Source organism: Oryctolagus cuniculus, chromosome 14 (assembly GCF_051225735.1).
Source record: "Oryctolagus cuniculus isolate XC-2025 breed Fujian yellow rabbit chromosome 14, ASM5122573v1, whole genome shotgun sequence".
Lineage (NCBI taxonomy): Eukaryota > Metazoa > Chordata > Mammalia > Lagomorpha > Leporidae > Oryctolagus > Oryctolagus cuniculus.
In genome coordinates, this window is record NC_142880.1 from 48243618 (window position 1) to 48261782 (window position 18165).

At 37.8% G+C, this 18165-nt stretch overlaps 1 protein-coding gene across 4 annotated transcripts in view; it reads right to left on the minus strand.

Moving 5' to 3' along the window:
* CDH18 (cadherin 18) overlaps nt 1-18165 on the minus strand; it is a 974018-nt gene that overhangs the window by 187063 nt on the left and 768790 nt on the right. The window lies entirely within an intron of this gene.

The following is an 18165-nucleotide window of genomic DNA, read 5'->3' on the forward strand; positions in this document are numbered from 1 at the left end:
TGGCACTAAATTCAATAACCTGAAAGATATGGCTACATTTTTAGACACATACATTTTGCCCAAATTGAATTATGAGGACATAAGATACCTAAATAGACCAATAATGAGTAGTGATATTGAATCAGTAATCAAAAATTTTCTCCCACCAAAGAAAAGCCCAGTACCAGATAGCTTCATTACTGCATTCTACCAAATTGTTAAGTAAGAATTAACATCACCCTTTGTTGCTTCAAAAAATAAAAAAAATAGGAAGGATTACTTCCACATTCATTCTGTGAGTCCAGCATTACCTTGGTATCAAACCAGTCAAGGACACAACATATATATATATATATATATATATATATATATATACATGCATACATGCATAAAGCTAGCTAGCTATCTAAAGGCCAATATCCTTGGTAACATAGATGCAAAAATTTCTAACAAAACACTAGAAAATTTAATGTAACTGTAATTTTTAAAAAATGTGGGTTCTTGGATGCCCAGTGTTCCTGGAGAAACAAAAATGATTACTCCTTCTCTGCTCAGCAGGTCCTCGGGGGTCATGACTAGGTCACATAGTCACCCAGCCCTGTGTAAACTTGGGGGTGTTCACTTGTGCCACAAAAAGATGGTGATCTAAACATGTCTATCTCCCAGACTGCAGATCCCTCCTAACACTGGGCCAAGCCCAGAGACTGTTCAGGGGCACCAGCCTAGAGATGGAAACCATTAAAATCCACTCAACATTGGGCTTTAGCAGCCCAGTGCTGATTTCAAAGACTGTCCTGTGACCCCTTGCTATCTGCTCAAGGTTGGCAGATGATAAAAACATACCCCTGGTTGCCCAGCTGTCCCGTGGATGCTCACAACTGAGTCCTGCAGTACTTGGGTCCCACAAAATCCTGGTGGCACCCTCCAGTCCTGCCCAAGGCCGGCAGTGACACACAGCAAAATAAACCCAATCTGTAAGTCTGCCTGCTGCTGGGTATACTGAGAGGCTGTGTGAGCCTCTAACAGTGGTGTTGGGGCTGTTGGCTTTTTCGGGTACCGGATCTTCACAAAGTAGACCTGGCTTTGAGCTCTGAAGTAAGGTCCTAAGCTCCCTCTCCAGGCCTCTTTTCATGGCTGGAATTTCACTTTCTGCAATGGTTCAGGCAGGGGTGGTAGAGGGCTATGGGATTTGGAAGCTCCAAATAGTCACTCCATGGGTAATGGCTTAGGGGCAAGGGCAGATGGGCTCATTTTTGCAGGCGGCCCGGCACTAACATTCAGTTCACTCTTGCTTTTCCAAGTGGGAGGCATCTCCTTGCAGCTGAGAGAGGGGTGACAAGCAGAATTTTTTGTTAGATTTCTTCAACACAACCTTTCTTAGGATTATAACAAGGTGAAGCACTGTGGTCTCTCCTTGCTGCCATAGTGCTTGCGAAGGTGACTCAGTGTGTACACAGCTGTTCACACTGCTGTCTCGGGCAGGATGTCACTGCAGAAGCCCCTTACTAAGTGCCCATCTGGGCTTCACCTCCGCCCTTCATATTGTTAAGGCTAAGACCTTTAGAATGTAAACATACTATTGTAGAAAATAATGAACTCCCAACAGTCATTTTCACAAATGACCTGTAATTAAGACGCATATTCTTTGGGATATAATTATATCAGAAATGTATTTAGGTGGCACACATCTGCATTTAATCATGAACAAGTAATGGTTTATTTTACTTTACACCACACAATATTTTGTCACATTAATGAACTACTGTTTCTGATATGAACCACTGAAGAAATGACAGCAAATTCATGGTAGCTCTGCTTTCACTGTGCTTTCTCTTTTCTCTGCTTAGCTTCTTATTAGACTGCCAAGAATTATTGACAACTGTCAGGTTAAATATCCATTAGGTAACATATGATCAAAAAGTGAGATATTTACCAAAGAGTCATAGCTTACAGGTTTATGAAATATTTTAAAAGTCATGATATGTTAATACATTTGCATACGTGTTCTTAACACATTTATTTTGGTAATTAGTGTTAAATTATATTAATAAGCCCTAATGACTATAACATAGAAATTTAATAATTCTATTCCATATACAGAATTTAAGTGATTTTAATCTTTTGTAATTGATATCTAAACTTGGTGATTTTAATCTTTTGTCACCAATACCTAAACTTAGGATAAATCAGATCTGGGGGAAGGAAACACAAGTCATCCCTTATGGCTGTTTCTTGGATACTGAATCTAAATATCTCCATAAAATGATTTACTCAAATTTTAAAAACTAATCCAAATAATTTCAATTGGATTTCTGTATTCTAAATTTTCATTGTTTCAATTTCTCAAGCATAGGTCACTTCTATAATTATAATAATGTTTAAAGTGTATTGATTACTTACTATTCAATAAAATCATATATTTAGAAAGCATGGATTCAGACTAGTCTAAAAATTCTGATCATGAACCATTATACAAATCACATCTTTAAAGAAAAAAATTGATTTAAAGAAATGAAATTTCACTTCATCTCCATATACCAAATAGAAAATGAGAATAAAAAAAACATGAATTTTCTAAGTTGCTACTCTAATGTTTTTTCCTATAAAAGGAAAATGGAGAGTCAATACTAAGCTCATAAGCTTCCATCACTCTGAATTTGGTGAAGAAAACAAGATTAAAATTCCATCAAGTATATAAAAAGCAATGTTTATCACCAGGATATGCAAACATACACATTCAGTAAAATTAAAAGTTGACATTTCAAGATAGAAGATTTATATCTAAATTGATTGTGATTTTAGTATTTAATGAGAAAAGATTCAAATATCACTGCTAATATAACAAAAAGAGGAACAAAGAAAATCAGTAGGTATTCACCCATACTGTTTCTAAAAGTTTGATTTCTAAAGCAAAATGTTTTGTTTACTTTCCTAGCTGCATGTTTCAATAGAATTTAGAAGTTTTCCTAAAAAAAATCTGCTTCAGATGAGTGTTTTACTTGTACCTGCATCTATTAACTACATTAAATGTATGTGGTTCACCAGGATAATGCCTCTTAACTACATTAACTATAACAATAATTACTTGTCATCACAGATATCATATACACAACCTGGAGGGAAAGGATAGAAACTATAGCTTTGATAATTCAGTTTCTAAATGTATAGATACGTAAAATTCTATCATTAATTGGAAGAGGATAGAATGTCTCCAAAATAATATCCTATAATCTGTCAGATAGCAGAGATGTAAATTTAGGATATTAGCCTCCTAATGCAGTACTGTTTCTGCCATTCATATCCCTCTTCATAGTCACTTAGTAGTTTTGCTGTCAATACAACCTTTTCTCTTCACTATGTATTCCAATCATTAGAAACTACATCCTTGTTATGTCAATTTCTAAAAAATGTGAAGATGAGCTGCTTCTCTAAGATTTTGAAAGCCATTACTTTTCCAAGATCTGAAATACAGATCAGAAAAATATTCTCATAAATAACCAAAGAATAAAATGAATTTAGAGTGACACCCTAAATAACCTCTTAACATTAAGTAGCTCTGCCAACCTAAACAAGCGAGGTTGTTATCTGAAAGGCAAAAACAGACTTCTATTTTATTTAATTAATTAATTTATTTTTGACAGGCAGAGTGGACAGTGAGAGAGAGAGAGAGAGAGACAAAGGTCTTCCTTTACCGTTGTTCACTCTCCAATGGCCGCTGTGGCCGGCACTTGGCTGCCAGCGCACCGCGCTGATCCGATGGCAGGAGCCACGTGCTTCTCCTGGTCTCCCATGCTGCTGCAGGGCCCAAGGACTTGGGCCATCCTCCACTGCACTCCTGGGACACAGCAGAGAGCTGGCCTGGAAGATGGGCAACCGGGACAGAATCTGGTGCCCTGACCGGGACTAGAACCTGGGTGCCAGCGCCGCAGGCGGAGGATTAGCCTATTGAGTCATGGCGCGGCCTGACTTCTATTTTATTTAATCAGCTTTATTTTTTTAAGATCTATTCATTTATTTGGAAGGCAGAGTTACAGAGAACCAGAGCCAGAGGCAGAGAGAAAGAGAGATCTTCCACCCATTGGTTCACTCCCCAAATGGCAGCAACAGCTTGAGGTGGGCCGATCTGAAGCCAGGTGTCAGGAGGCAGGAGCTCCCTCTGGATCTCTCACTCTGGTGCATGGGCCCAAGGACTTGGGCCATCTTCTACTGCTTTCCTAGGCACATTAACAGGGAGCTAGATCAGAAGTGGAGCATCTAAGACTCGAATTGGCACCCATATGGGATGCCAGCATTGCAGACAGCAGCTTTACCCTCTAAGCCACAGCTCAGGCATCAGTCAGCTTTATTATTATTTTTTTATTTATTTATCTGACTGGTAGAGTTGCATACAGTGAGAGAGACAGAGAGAAAGGTCTTCTTTCTGTTGGTTCACTCCCCAATGGCCGCCACGTCCAGCGCTGCACTGATCCCAAGCCAGGAGCCAGGTGCTTCTTCCTGGTCTCCCATGTGGGTGCAGGGGCCCAAGCACTTGGGCCATCCTCCACTGCCTTCCTGGGCCACAGCAGAGAGCTGGACTGGAAGAGGGGCAACCAAGACTAGAACCTCGCACCCATATGGGATGCCGGCGCTGCAGGCGGAGAATTAATCAAGTAAGCCATGGCACCAGCCTCGGTCAGATTTATTATTAATGCTTATACTACATCGTCCAGGAATATCTACCTTTTCCTCAAATACTTAGTAGTATGCCTAAAGATTTTTGTGATTATCATTTTTAAGTATCATATAGTACCCTATTATATAAAGTTATGAATGATTTAACACTCCTATATTCTTTACAATTTAGGTTGTGAGTAGGTATTTGATGTAGCACTAAAGGTATCCCTTGGAACTCAGAAATTCCATATTAGATTGCCTGGATTCATGTTTTGAATCTGTAATCTCTAACCAATTACAGCTTCCTGCTAATAGAGATTCTGGGACGCAGCAGGTGGCAGCAGCTCAAGTGGGTGGGTCTCTGCTACCCATGTAGGGGACCCTCCTGGATCCAAGCTCTGAGTTGGTTCAGGCCAAGCTTTTTCAGGCATTTGAGGACTGAATCAGTAGATGCACGCCCTCTCCTTGGCTGCCTGCCCCCCCCATCCCCCTCTCTCTTTCATTTATGAATAAATGACAAAATAAATTTAAAGGAACTAGGTTAATTTTCAATGTTTATTTTTATATGTAATACCACATATATTATCTTTGCTTACACATTTCTCTGCAAATTTCTGAGTATTTCCTTAAGCTTGAGTCCTAGAAAAGATATCAGATGCAAGACACTTGACACGTGTGTTGAAGCTGCTCTTTCTTAGCTCCAATCTCTTTTTACCACACTTTTATTTATACTTTGATTCATGAAGCTAAGGCTTAGGTCTGTGAACTATATTTCTCCTTTGACAGCTGCACTCTCTCAGATTCTGCAAGTAGTGATCCTGGAGGCAGATAGGAAGGCGGGGGGGGGGGGGGGGAGGGTGCGGGGGGGCAAAGTCCAAAGTCCTTGTTTCTTAATCCCATCAGTTTGGCCCACTGTTTTCACTGAATCCACGCTGCCTCTTCTCCAGTTTTGGTTTTGTTGTTTGGCTTTTGGAGAATCAGCTCATTGCATCCTTCAAAACCATTGGCTCCAGGAAGGCAGCATTACTCCTTAGAGGTTAAAGTCACTCCCTCCTCCTTGAACTTTCACTTCCAGGCTCCTTAGATAAAATAAGGATTTGGACAGTGCCCATCCTGGGAGATTATTTTCCCATTACAATGTAGCACAGTGGACTGAAGCCTCTTCTCAAAGCTTGATTTTGGTTGTTTGGTTTTATTGGTACAATGTGATAGTTTGATTGCTGTATGCATTATGTACTAATCAAACCAGGGTAACTAGGAGTAACTTTTCACATTTATATATAGTGACCTTTAAAATACTCCCTTTTACCTATTTTGAGACAAACAATGCACTGCTGTTAACTATATTCACCCTATATTTCTCCTATGTAACTCTAACACTGCTCCTGTTGGCCACTCTCACCCATCTCTCTACTCACTATTCTGCCCAGTCTCTGGTAACAACTACTTTACTCTAAGCCTTTATGTTCTATCAAGTCTAGTCTCTCCTTTTGCTTCCCAGGACTGGAGAAGAGGGGAACAGGAGGTAGATTCTGTATGCTGTTTCTCCCTGACTCTGAATTATTCACTGTCTTTTTTTCTTTATTTGCCTTGGTAATTTTCTAAAACATCTTTGACAGATTCCTTATCTTTTTCTCTCTATTTTCTCACTGACTATCACTGAGTTTTGTTTTATGTTTTGTAACATGAATAAAGTCAGTTATGTATAATGAATAACAATGTAATAAGGTAAAAAGGTTCAGGTGACACTCTAGGAAGGCTTTTTCTAATAGAGATGATGTTCAGAAAAAAAGACAACTTGTTAGAGCTTGGAAATACTGCATATCGGCATCTAAGATAGTACGGAAACTGAATAGAATGCGGAATGAACTCAGAATTTTTCCTTCTATTGTGTGAGGGACAATACAATTCTTCTTTCCTGATGCACAATTATGTACACTGAGTGCATGTGCATGTATATGAAAGGGAAGATGGAAAAAAGAATTATAGTTCCAGGTTTAACCATCACTCATAGAAAACAATGTAGCAATTTGCTGAAATGATGCAGTCATATTTTCTTTTGTGTGTGAATTGACCTTCTGTCTCAAAACTAATCATTTGTTTATTGAAAAAGTATACATTAGGGGAATAAATTGTGATTATGCTGCATCTTTCCTACCAAGGATAATGTGCTTGAATTTCACTGAGTTTTAAATCTAATTAGGTAGGGCTGTTGAATATTAAATATCAACTTGTCACCCAAAAAGGAACCAAATGATTGATTAGTGATCTGCTTGGACAACAGAAATAGCTCAACTATTCTATGTAAAATTTAGAAAATACTGAAAGCCTAAGCATGCACAATGTATTTTTACCTCAAAACAATCAGTTATAAAAATAGACATAATATCACAATAATTGTTTCCTGACAGTGACACACTCACTTCCTTTACAAAGGTTTCCATGCTGCGATCAGTATCCAGGTTGCTGCAATCAGCAAAAGGTTAAGAGTGAGTGAGTTTACACTTTGGATAAATTCAACAGTAAGAATCCAATCAGAATTTATTACAAGCACAGCCTGTAGCAACTTTGACTGCTACCACAACCAGAAGTTAAAGTTTCTTATTATATGAGGGGAATAAATAACTTCTAAGAGTGAGTTCATCCTCAGCATGAAGACAAAGGTAGAATATAGTCCTGAACCCAAAAGTCAAAATAGGGCTGATCCCACTGCTCTGTTTACTAATTCTCAAATAACATGATATACTGCAATACTTATTTATTGAGAATATATATTATAGTAACTCTTTGTTACAGTAGCATTGTATAATAATTATAATCTATTGCTTTACAAAAGTTTTTATATATGAACATGAGTCTATGTATGTGGGTGTGCCTAGATGTTTGTTTTTAACATTTTCAATCAATCATTTGACAGAGAGGCTGAGACATAGATGACAGATTGATTTGTAGGTAGGTAGGTAGATAGACACACACACAGAGAGAAAGAGAGAGGGAGACAGAGAAGCTACACTCATATCTTCTCATTTACTACCTAAATGCTTACAATAGGCAGGGCTAAGCTAAATTGCCAGAGTAAGAAGCGTGGGGTGCAATGTATCTCTCTCACAAGTGTGGCAGGGACCCAATTGCTTGTATTATTACTTCTGCCTCTCAGGGTCTGCTTCAGTAGGGAGCTTGAGTCAGAAGCCAGAGGTGGGCGTTGAACATAGGCACTACAATATGGGATGAAGGCAAATAGACATACAGTCAGTCAGAAAAGATATATGGATAATGAAAGTTAAGTAAAGCAGGAGCTGTCCCGAGTTCCTTTCTTAAAATTATTTATTTTAGAGAGGTGGAAAGAGATGGAACTGGTTCCCATCCACCAGTCCATTTCCCAAAATGCCAGCAACAGCTGGGACTGGGCCAGGTTGAAGCCGGGAGCAAGAATCAAACTAGGTCTCCCATTTGGGCACCAGGATCCCAATTACTTGAACCGTTACTGCTGCCTCCCTGGGTCTTCCTTAGCAGGAATCTTATGTGAGGCTCCAAACACAGGCATTGAACCCAGGTATTCAATGAGGAACAAGGGCATCTTAACCCACCCATCTGTGCCGGGTACCATGAAAATACCATGAGGGCTCAAAATGTTCATGGAACGGGGCTGGTGCTGTGGTGTAGCAGGTTAACTCCCTAGCCTGAAGCGCCAGCAATCCCATATGGGCGCTGGTTCTAGTCCCAGCTGCTCTACTTCCAATCCAACTCTCTGCTATGGCCTGGGAAAACAGTAGAGGATGGCCCAAGTCCTTGGGCCCCTGCACCCACGTGGGAGACCCAGAAGATGTTCCTGGCTCCTGGCTCCTGGCTTCGGATTGGCATAGCTCCAGCCAATCTGACTTTCAAATAAATAAATAAATCTTAAAAAAATGTTTATGGAAAATGTGTACTCTGAAAAAAGCTATGCATGGATTTCAAAATATAAGATTTATACCAAAAAAAAAAAAAATAAAAGCTTAGCTATAATTCCATTACTCCAAGAACTTACTTACTGAAATTTTCTCATATTATTTCTAATTTCTCCATTAAGCTTATAAATTGACTACTGGTTTTCTTTTACAGATGGTGAAATAGAGACACACACAGAATAAATTACTTTTCTGTAATCAACTATAGTTAACACTTTCTGCTTTCCATATCCATTTTCTTATATAAATACAGTTATTCAAGGCTATGATTTGATTGAAGTAGGTTGTAATTAACTTATTAGAACCACTGACTGAGAAAACAGTGATAAAAGAAAATTTTAAAAATTAAAGATTTAGCTTACACATTTGAATATTACTTCAGTGGGGCCGGCACAGTGGCATAGTAGGTTAAGCCTCTGCCTGTGGCACCTGCATCCTATATGGGCACAGGTTCAAGTACCAGCTATTCTATTTTCAATCCATCTTCCTGGGAAGGCATTGGAAGATGGCCCAAATGATTAGGCCCCTGCATCCATGTGGGAGACCTGATAGAAGCTCTTGGCTCCTGGCTTCTGATTGGCCCAACTCACGCCACTGCGGCCATTTAGGGAGTGAACCAGCAGATGGAAGCCCTCTTTCTCTGTCTCTCCCTTTCTCTATCTGTAACTCTTTCAAACAAATAAATAAATAAATCTATCTACCTACCTATCTATCTATATATACACACACATGCATATTATTTCTGTGTTGTGTATTCTAATCTATTGTTCACTCCCCAGTTCTTTTTCTCTTTTGCCTACTGAGAGTCACCACCTTTAATATTCCTATAGACAATGTGTTGCAAATATGAATGCTAAAATATGCTGAAGCAACATAAATAAAGATGGTTAAGTATAAAATTTTACATGCTAAAGGAATATTGGATAGAAAAAAAAGTAATTCTAAAAATCAAATTCATGCCCATAGGTAGTTCCACTTGCCTGACTATTAGTAAACTTAGAGAAGCCCAAGTAATTGAGACTATTGGCTGCATTTACTTGTAGCCATGGAGTATTTTAAACAAAAAGACTATTCCTTTGGGTTTGTTCTCCCTATCAATCAGCGACACTGGCCATCAATCAAGCAGTCACCTGGAGAGAGGAGCGCACACATATTTGGCAGGGCTGTGGGAGATGTGAGCAACAATGAACCATTTTGACAGGCATGAGGCTGCTGCTCGATTTGTTTTCAAGTGATGATATTAGACGGAAGTGAGCATTTTGAGTGTGTGAGGGATATGTCAGTAAAACAACCCATAAATGTTCAGCTAGCAGGCTGAATGCCACATATAAGGCATCATAAATATTTATTCAAAGGAGTGTGTGAAAAAAAATGCTTCAAGAATGTGGAACAAATGTCAATTGTGGGTCATAACTATGTTATGGCACTGATATATATAAACCATGCATATACTAAACAAGGTTGTTTCAAAGCTCTTTCTATGGTATATTAGCTTCTCTTTAATTTTCTGAAGTTTGCTGATACAATATCTATGCACAGGAGGATTGGGCCCAGAAAACTCTCTTCTCTTTATACATAAGTTATTCTTTCTTCGGATGAATGCTTCACAACCTAAAAATGGCTGTACCCTGTGTTGTTTTTTTTTTTTCCAAGCACAGGTACACCAGTGGCAAAATTTACCTGTCAGTAATTTTGGTGGACTCTCAGGCCTGTACATATTATGTTTGCCTGAACATTCCCAGTAGGAAGTGTTATTTTTTAGCACAATAGTCCATGGGCCTTGTTACTACCCTGACAGTCTCCTGACAACAGGGTCACGTTCTGTGAACCTCCTTACTTATTACCACATTTAAAAGCAAAATAATAAGCAAGGGATCTTCAAAATGCTCAGGGAAAGTACATTTATTATTAAGGTTTTTACCCCAAAATAAGCTTATTGTTCCATTTCTTTTTTCCAACATACGTATTGAAGCTCCCTCCTGTATTGCAGCTTTTGGTCACAATAACAAATATCTTGGAATAGCTACTCAAGAGGGAAGAAGGTTTATTTCAGTTCGTGGTTTTGGAGTTTCACAGTGCATGATACAGCACCCTCACTGGTTCAGCAATCTGGTGATGCTGGAGGGTGTGAGTGACAGAGCCTGTGCAGAGGAGCTATAGTGCAGGCAGACAGAAGTAGAAAGCAACTAAGGCTGACTCTAGAGTTTTCACGGCTGTCCTTCTTTGAAGAACTACCTTTCAAGGGCATGCTGTAAATGACTCAAGGACCTCTGGTTGAGCTGAACTCTTGAATGCCATAATTGGATCAAATCTCCATCCCTCCACTAACACTAACTTATGATTTTGGGCGTTAAAAATCTAAATTTGCAATAAGTGTTATATTTTTTTCTATAGAACTTATATAACTTTACTTTTCTAGACACACTTAGATGATTTATCTGTCAATACAAGTGCAAGGAATTGATTCCATGTGTAAGGCACTCTATAGGGAATGATGTGGAAGTCAGGGGGATTTGACACAGGTCAGGCCCTAAAGAAAATGTCAAAATAAAGAAGAAATAATCTGTGAGCAAAAAGAATATTTCTCATGTTTTATTAGGAATATAAATAAGTTTCTCAAAAGTAAGAGATTAATTTTATAAAAGTGTATAGGGAATCAACCACAGAAGTAGAAATTTGCTTGGGAAAAGCAAGCTGGGGAAAACAACAAGTGGAAAAATAATATATAAGGTACATGTTATTACATGTGTTATGTTCATGTTTGGGTGAAATACATTTAGTGCAAGGTCTCTCCATGAAAAACCCACACCTTTTAAATATATATTTATAAGATTTAATATATATTAAATAATCTATATTTCATAATATAGAATATATAATTATGTTATATATTTTAATGTTTTGTTTAGTTTCACTCATTTACATGTTTATTTTCACTTTATTTGAAAGAAGAGAGACAGAGATAGATAGACAGACAGACATCTTCCACCTGCTGTTTCATTCCCTCTAGGCCTGCAATAACCAGGACTGGGTGACACCTAAGTCATGAGTCACAACTCAATTCAGGTCTCCCACTTGGTTGGCCGGACTTAAATTTAAAGCAATGAGGGAAAAACTAAACTGGTGATTTCATTACATGAATTATGTGTAATGAAGTTTAAAGATTAAAAAGAAGATAGCAGTATTTTCTACAATTCCTTGGTTCAAGCAGCTAATATATCTGCCATGCTACTGGATAATGAAAATGATAATGAATTCTAGGATTTTTTTTCAATAGTTAGCATTGAAAAATACAGAGTGAAGGGTACATAGAGTGAAGTCAGAAAACAAGGTACACTTTCATCTGAGTGCAAGAAATAGTATAAAATATATTTTATTGACCAACATTCTATCATTTTGCTATATAAATATCACTACCATTTTATGGTCAATGAGATTTTTGTTTCATTAGAACTACACTCATAACAATTAAACTTGATCGTTATTATTCCTTTCATGTCAATATGACATGATGATGGCATTGCTCCTGAACAGGGATATTATCTGACATCGATAGTATTTAGTATTTTACAACTTTGTGACTATAACATTATTTTCATAAATATATTCTCAAATATATATTCTCAATGAAGTACCAGAAAAAATTTCCTATCGTTCCAATTTCTGATTTCTCCCAGTTTATATAGCATATGCTATTTCATTTAAATCAATGTGAAAACTCTCCTTTTTCAGTTTAGAATTGATCCTGGAACAGTAAAATGATTATTCATATAGAGAGAGCAGTGTGCTGTATCTGGTTCATGGCTTGTGGGTGGAAAGGAATGACAATACTCTTAGCCTCTTCTACACCTGCCTGGGCTGTGCATTGTGTTGTGAAGGTGAGTCATCAGTCTGCAAAGCACATGTCACAAATGTTCCAGATACCAGTTATCATTGTCTTTCTGAACATAAAAATAACCAGACTGACTTCATTGAGTTCCTGTTGCTCAGCAAGCTTTTCATGTACTTCTTCCTTTGTGCGCATGTCATGTAACCACAAAACAGCTCCTTCCCTTCCAGGGATCACACACATGATTAAAGCTAGAGGATGCTAAGGCCAAAGGAAGTGGCACAGGCGCCAGAAGAAATATATCAAACTTTCCTCACCTTCTTCTAGAATGTTCATTCTTTCATATCTCACTGGCCAGAACTGTGTTTGTTACTGTTCCCAATAAAGCCAGTTATGACAGGATCAGCAAAATGAGAAATTGATATTGAGTGGACAAACACTAATGTCTACTAGAGTTCATTTAGTCTTACTTTGTTATATTTTTGAGATAATATTTTTTTTTTTTACAGGCAGAGTGGATAGTGAGAGAGAGAGAGACACAGAGAAAGGTTTTCCTTTTGCCATTGGTTCACCCTCCAATGGCCGCCACGGCTGGCGCGCTGTGGCCGGCGCACCACGCTGATCCCAAGGCAGGAGCCAGGTGCTTCTCCTGGTCTCCCATGGGGTGCAGGGCCCAAGGACCTGGGCCATCCTCCACTGCCTTCCCGGGCCACAGCAGAGAGCTGGCCTGGAAGAGGGGCAACCGGGACAGAATCTGGTGCCCCGACCGGGACTAGAAGCTGGTGTGCCGGCGCCGCTAGGTAGAGGATTAATCTATTGAGCCGCGGCGCCGGCAGAGATAATATTTTCAATATACATTATATTCAAAGGCTTAAGGCTCTACCAAAAAAAGAGTTCAATGAATAAAAAGTAAAAAGAAAACAGTCTAGCACTAAAATAGGTAAGGGCTATAATCAAATGAAAAGGTACTCAACTTTATTTATATAAATTTTTAAAAATTAAGTTGTTACAATACAATGGATTTCTTCTTGTGTTACCCTGCAATATACAGTCTCCCTCAGTTCAGGAACTAAGCAGAATTCTTCCTAAATGATTCAAAATGAGATACAAGTTGATTGTCCCTTATTCAAAATGCTTAGAACCACAGCCTTTTGGATTTCTCAAATATCTAAATATGTACAGAAATATAAAAAAAAATTTTTTCGGTGGGGACCCAGGTCTAAACAGAAAATTCATTTATATTTCATATAAAGGGGGCTTCAAAATTCAGGGAAAAATATAATCTTTTAATTCCATTTTCCATAAAGTTTATAAAGTCCCTTATACACAGCCCGAAGGTAATTGTATACATTTTTAGTGCATCTGAATTTTGACTAGCTCCATCTTGTAAAGTCAGGTGTGGCATTATTCCAGCACTCAAATTATTTTAGATTTTGGATTTTTCAGATTTGGGATGCTCAGCTTGTAATATTCCTTCCAGTAAATTGATGCCATAGCACAGTTTTGAACTAATGCATTCCATTTTGCTCCAAGAGAAGTAAAGTGTTTAGCACTGGGTATTGTCAGTTAACACAATTACAACAAAATTATTTGAATATGTATATGGAATTATTCGTGCATGCAATTGTTGTCATTGCTTTTATTGTTATTATTATCAATTGGGGATATACTATGAAGTAAATACATTGGCAGAGCATATTCTGTGGAATCCTCTGTGTGTCCTGCAGATACTGTGGACTATAACTTTTATCTTCTCACCTATTAATTCATATATTGATTTGGAGGAGAAAAAGTATTGTCAAATAGGTTTCCATTCAGAATTATTTAAACTTAATATTGGAATCAGCAGATTTTGTACAGTGTCAAAATGAAATAAACATTGTGAGGTTATACAAAACCAAGAATGTTGACTAATTTAATTACATTATGCAGGCCAAACAAAGTGCAGAGGGCCTTGTTTTCAATTACATTGGAAGAAACAGAGAGATCTTCAGCTGAGTGCATTTGTAGAGTTGATTGATTTCTAGCACAAGATGTGAAGGAGAGGTCATTGTGAAGAATCAAGACTGTTGTTGGTCAAGACCTGTGCATTAATGACTGTTGTTTCAGAAGGAGGCCAATCTACCTCATCTAGAGACATTTCTCTAGTCTGCCTTGTTGATACTGAAGATGAATGCATGGTTGCTTTTGTCTCCTATTCTTTTAAATTCTCATTCAGAATTTCCTAGTAGCATATTTTAATTATGATATTTGGAAAAGATTTCTTTAAAATGCTTGGGACAAAATTTAATCACAAAGTTCGCAAAAGGTATCTTCTTTTTTCCAAAAATGTGTTAAGAAATTTGGACTAAAAACTCCTTCCAAATAAAAAACAATCTTTTGCTATTTTTAACTTCATATAAGACTCATGATGACTTACCTTATTAATCTTCAAGAAAGAAGACAACAGAATTTTATTGAGTATCTACATTTTCCAAAGATGAGACTAAATTCATTGCACTGATTTGCTTATGGGATTTAGGCATTCTCATTCTAAATTTATACCATAGTTTTCATCACTTGGATTTTATTCCATTCATTTTCTAAGCACAATTTAAATTAATGCATTTGTTCTAATGATATTTAATTACGTTCTAATAGGGTTTTTAAACCAAAAAAGCCACAAAAAGTCTTAGATTTGAAGAGAACAAATAGTATTTTATTTTCACAACCCCTCTTAGTACTTTCTATAGATAATTGTCTATCTAGGATATTTGCATATTTAAAGGAATTTTAAAAAATGATTTCTCCTCCTTAATAGCTAGTAGGGCATTAACTCATGGATTCCCATAATGCATTAGGCAGTATAACACTGACATTAACATATCTCAACATGGAAGCATCTATTTCATTCAATTTTTGCTATTTGTTAAGGAAAGGAGCAAAGAAATACAAGAGCAAAGCAAGTATTAAAAGCAGTATTTAAATAGCAACATTTTTATGTTTCCAATGAATCATTTGGTTGACTACATTTAGCAATATTCTATTAACTAAATATAGCATTTATCTATGAATTAACCTTTGGCTATTGATATGGATGGCTAATGGGATAAAGCTATATGCTTGTGTGTGTGTGTGTGTGTGTGTGTGTGTGATATCCTAAAGATGGCAATTAGAACATTTGGGTTTTTTTTTTTTTTTGATTCCTTCCTCTGTAAGAAGATATATATTTAAAGTGAGAGGGGCTGGCATTGTGGCTTCCTATGTTAAGCCTTCACCTGCAGCATCAGCATCCCATATGGGCGCCGGTTTAAGTCCCAGCTGCTCCACTTCTGATCCAGCTAATGAACTGGGAAAGCAGTAGAAGGTGGCCCACTGGCAATTTGGATATTTATAATATCACTTGTGGGCCATATAAAGTTATCAAGTTAAAGATTAGCCTGCTACAGATTTATTGAATTCTGAATACCACCTGCAGTTGCATGGTAGCGACCACAGAAATCCATGGCAGAAAGAAGGCTCCCCACTTCTGCCAGAGCTGGAAACTGGAGAATTAGGGGCAGGGTACCCCGAAAAGTGAGGAGAAGGCTGCAAGTATATGAAAATGAGATATTTATGACCAGACATGGTTCTCTTCTATGTTTAGTAATGCAGCTGTGCTATTTACTAGAAGGTCTCACATGTTAATTGGATTCAGAGTGCATCTGCTGTGATCAGAACGGACCTAATGAGCTGCTGGAACATCCTAAACTGCTATATTGTTCATCTTGCTAATCACCAGGGAGATTCTGGAAATCTTAGTAAAACTTGAGACTTACTTGTCCACAAGCACTTGTATAAATTAAATTAGGTTAGCTTTTAGCCTATTTTTAGCGACCAATTGTCAATGAGGATATGAACTTTTCACAATTATTGTATTTTGCTGCTATAACCATATCTTGAATTATTGAATACCCTTTATTCTGGCATATGGTAGTATAATATATGATCAAAAGAAAAGATGAGAATATATTTTTCCTGAAAAATATTTATCTTTAGAGTAGTTCTCAATTAATTTCTTTTATAGAAAATAATAGCAAAGGCTGAAGAATTTGCTCATTAGAAAAAATATCGCTGTCACCACGGCTCATTAGGCTAATCCTCCTCCTTGCGGCACCGGCACACCGCGTTCTAGTCCCCGTCGGGGCACCAGATTCTGTCCCGGTTGCCCCTCTTCCAGGCCAGCTCTCTGCTGTGGCCAGGGAGTGCAGTGGAGGATGGCCCAAGTACTTGGGCCCTGCACCCCATGGGAGACCAGGAGAAGCACCTGGCTCCTGCCTTCGGATCAGCGCAGTGCGCCGGCCTCAGTGCGCCGGCCGCGGCAGCCATTGGAGGGTGAACCAATGGCAAAAGGAAGACCTTTCTCTCTGTCTCTCTCTCTCACTATCCACTCTGCCTGTCAAAAAAAAAAAAAAAAAAAGAAAAAATATCAAGACCTCACCCATCTCAATATACATATATATGTGTGTGTGTGTGTATATATATATATATATATATATGCATGCTGGTGTGACCACCAAAGACAAATAAAGTATGTAAAACTCTTAATAAATAAGAATTAAATGAATATGTAATTAGAACAAATAATATCTTTAAAAATGTCATTCTATGTATCTGATACTAAAAATTTTAAAAGAGGAAGTACATATGTAAATGTGATGGGACTACTCAAGTATAAGTATCTTTAAATAAATAATATTCAAAATAATAAGAAAAAAATCTTCAATTGTTCAATCTCATTAATTGTTTTAGAAAAAGTGATGGTGGAATGTGTTTAAAATATCTGTGAAGAAGAGAAAACGAAATAAAAAGCATTGCTTTCTTTTTTTTAGATGGCTTTTAATTTGGATTTTCTAATCCGTTAATTGTTTTCACTTAAAGGAAGCACTTTATTTTCTTTAATTCTCAGGTTAACATGATATTAATGCAAACAGAACAATTTCAAATTAATTCATTGATACAACTCTAAGAGTATGATACTTTCCTTTATCCATCCCTCCTTCATTCCTTCCCTCCCTGCCTCTCCCTTGCTTTCCTTGTCTTTCTTGCTTTCCTTTATCTTTTAGTTTTTGAGTTTTTTTTTTGAGTTTTAAGATAACATTTTATTAATTTACATTCTATTCAAAGGTTTAATACTCCACATTGACAACTGAAAAGTGAAAAGACCATAGCTCAAAGGGAATATAGGCAAGGGCTATAAACAATAATCAAATGAAAGATGACCATTTTACTAATAAATGGTATATTTATTTTATTTATTTATTTTATTTTTTTTTTTTTACAGGCGGAGTGGACAGTGAGAGAGACAGAGAGAAAGGTCTTCCTTTTGCCATTGGTTCACCCTCCAATGGCCGCCGCGGCCAGCGCGCTGCGGCCGGCATACTGCGCTGATCCGAAGGCAGGAGCCAGGTGCTTCTCCTGGTCTCCCATGGGGTGCAGGGCCCAAGTACTTGGGCCATCCTCCACTGCACTCCCTGGCCACAGCAGAGAGCTGGCCTGGAAGAGAGGCAACCGGGACAGAATCCGGCGCCCCGACCGGGACTAGAACGCGGTGTGCCGGTGCCGCAAGGAGGAGGATTAGCCTGGTGAGCCAGGGCACCGGCTTTAAATGGTACATTTTAAAATAAAATAATCACAGATCATTAAAACTATAGTAGTATATCATTCATAACCAATGGTATGAAAAATATATAAAACAAAGTTTGACGAAACTATATTTGCAATAGTGATACAAACAGG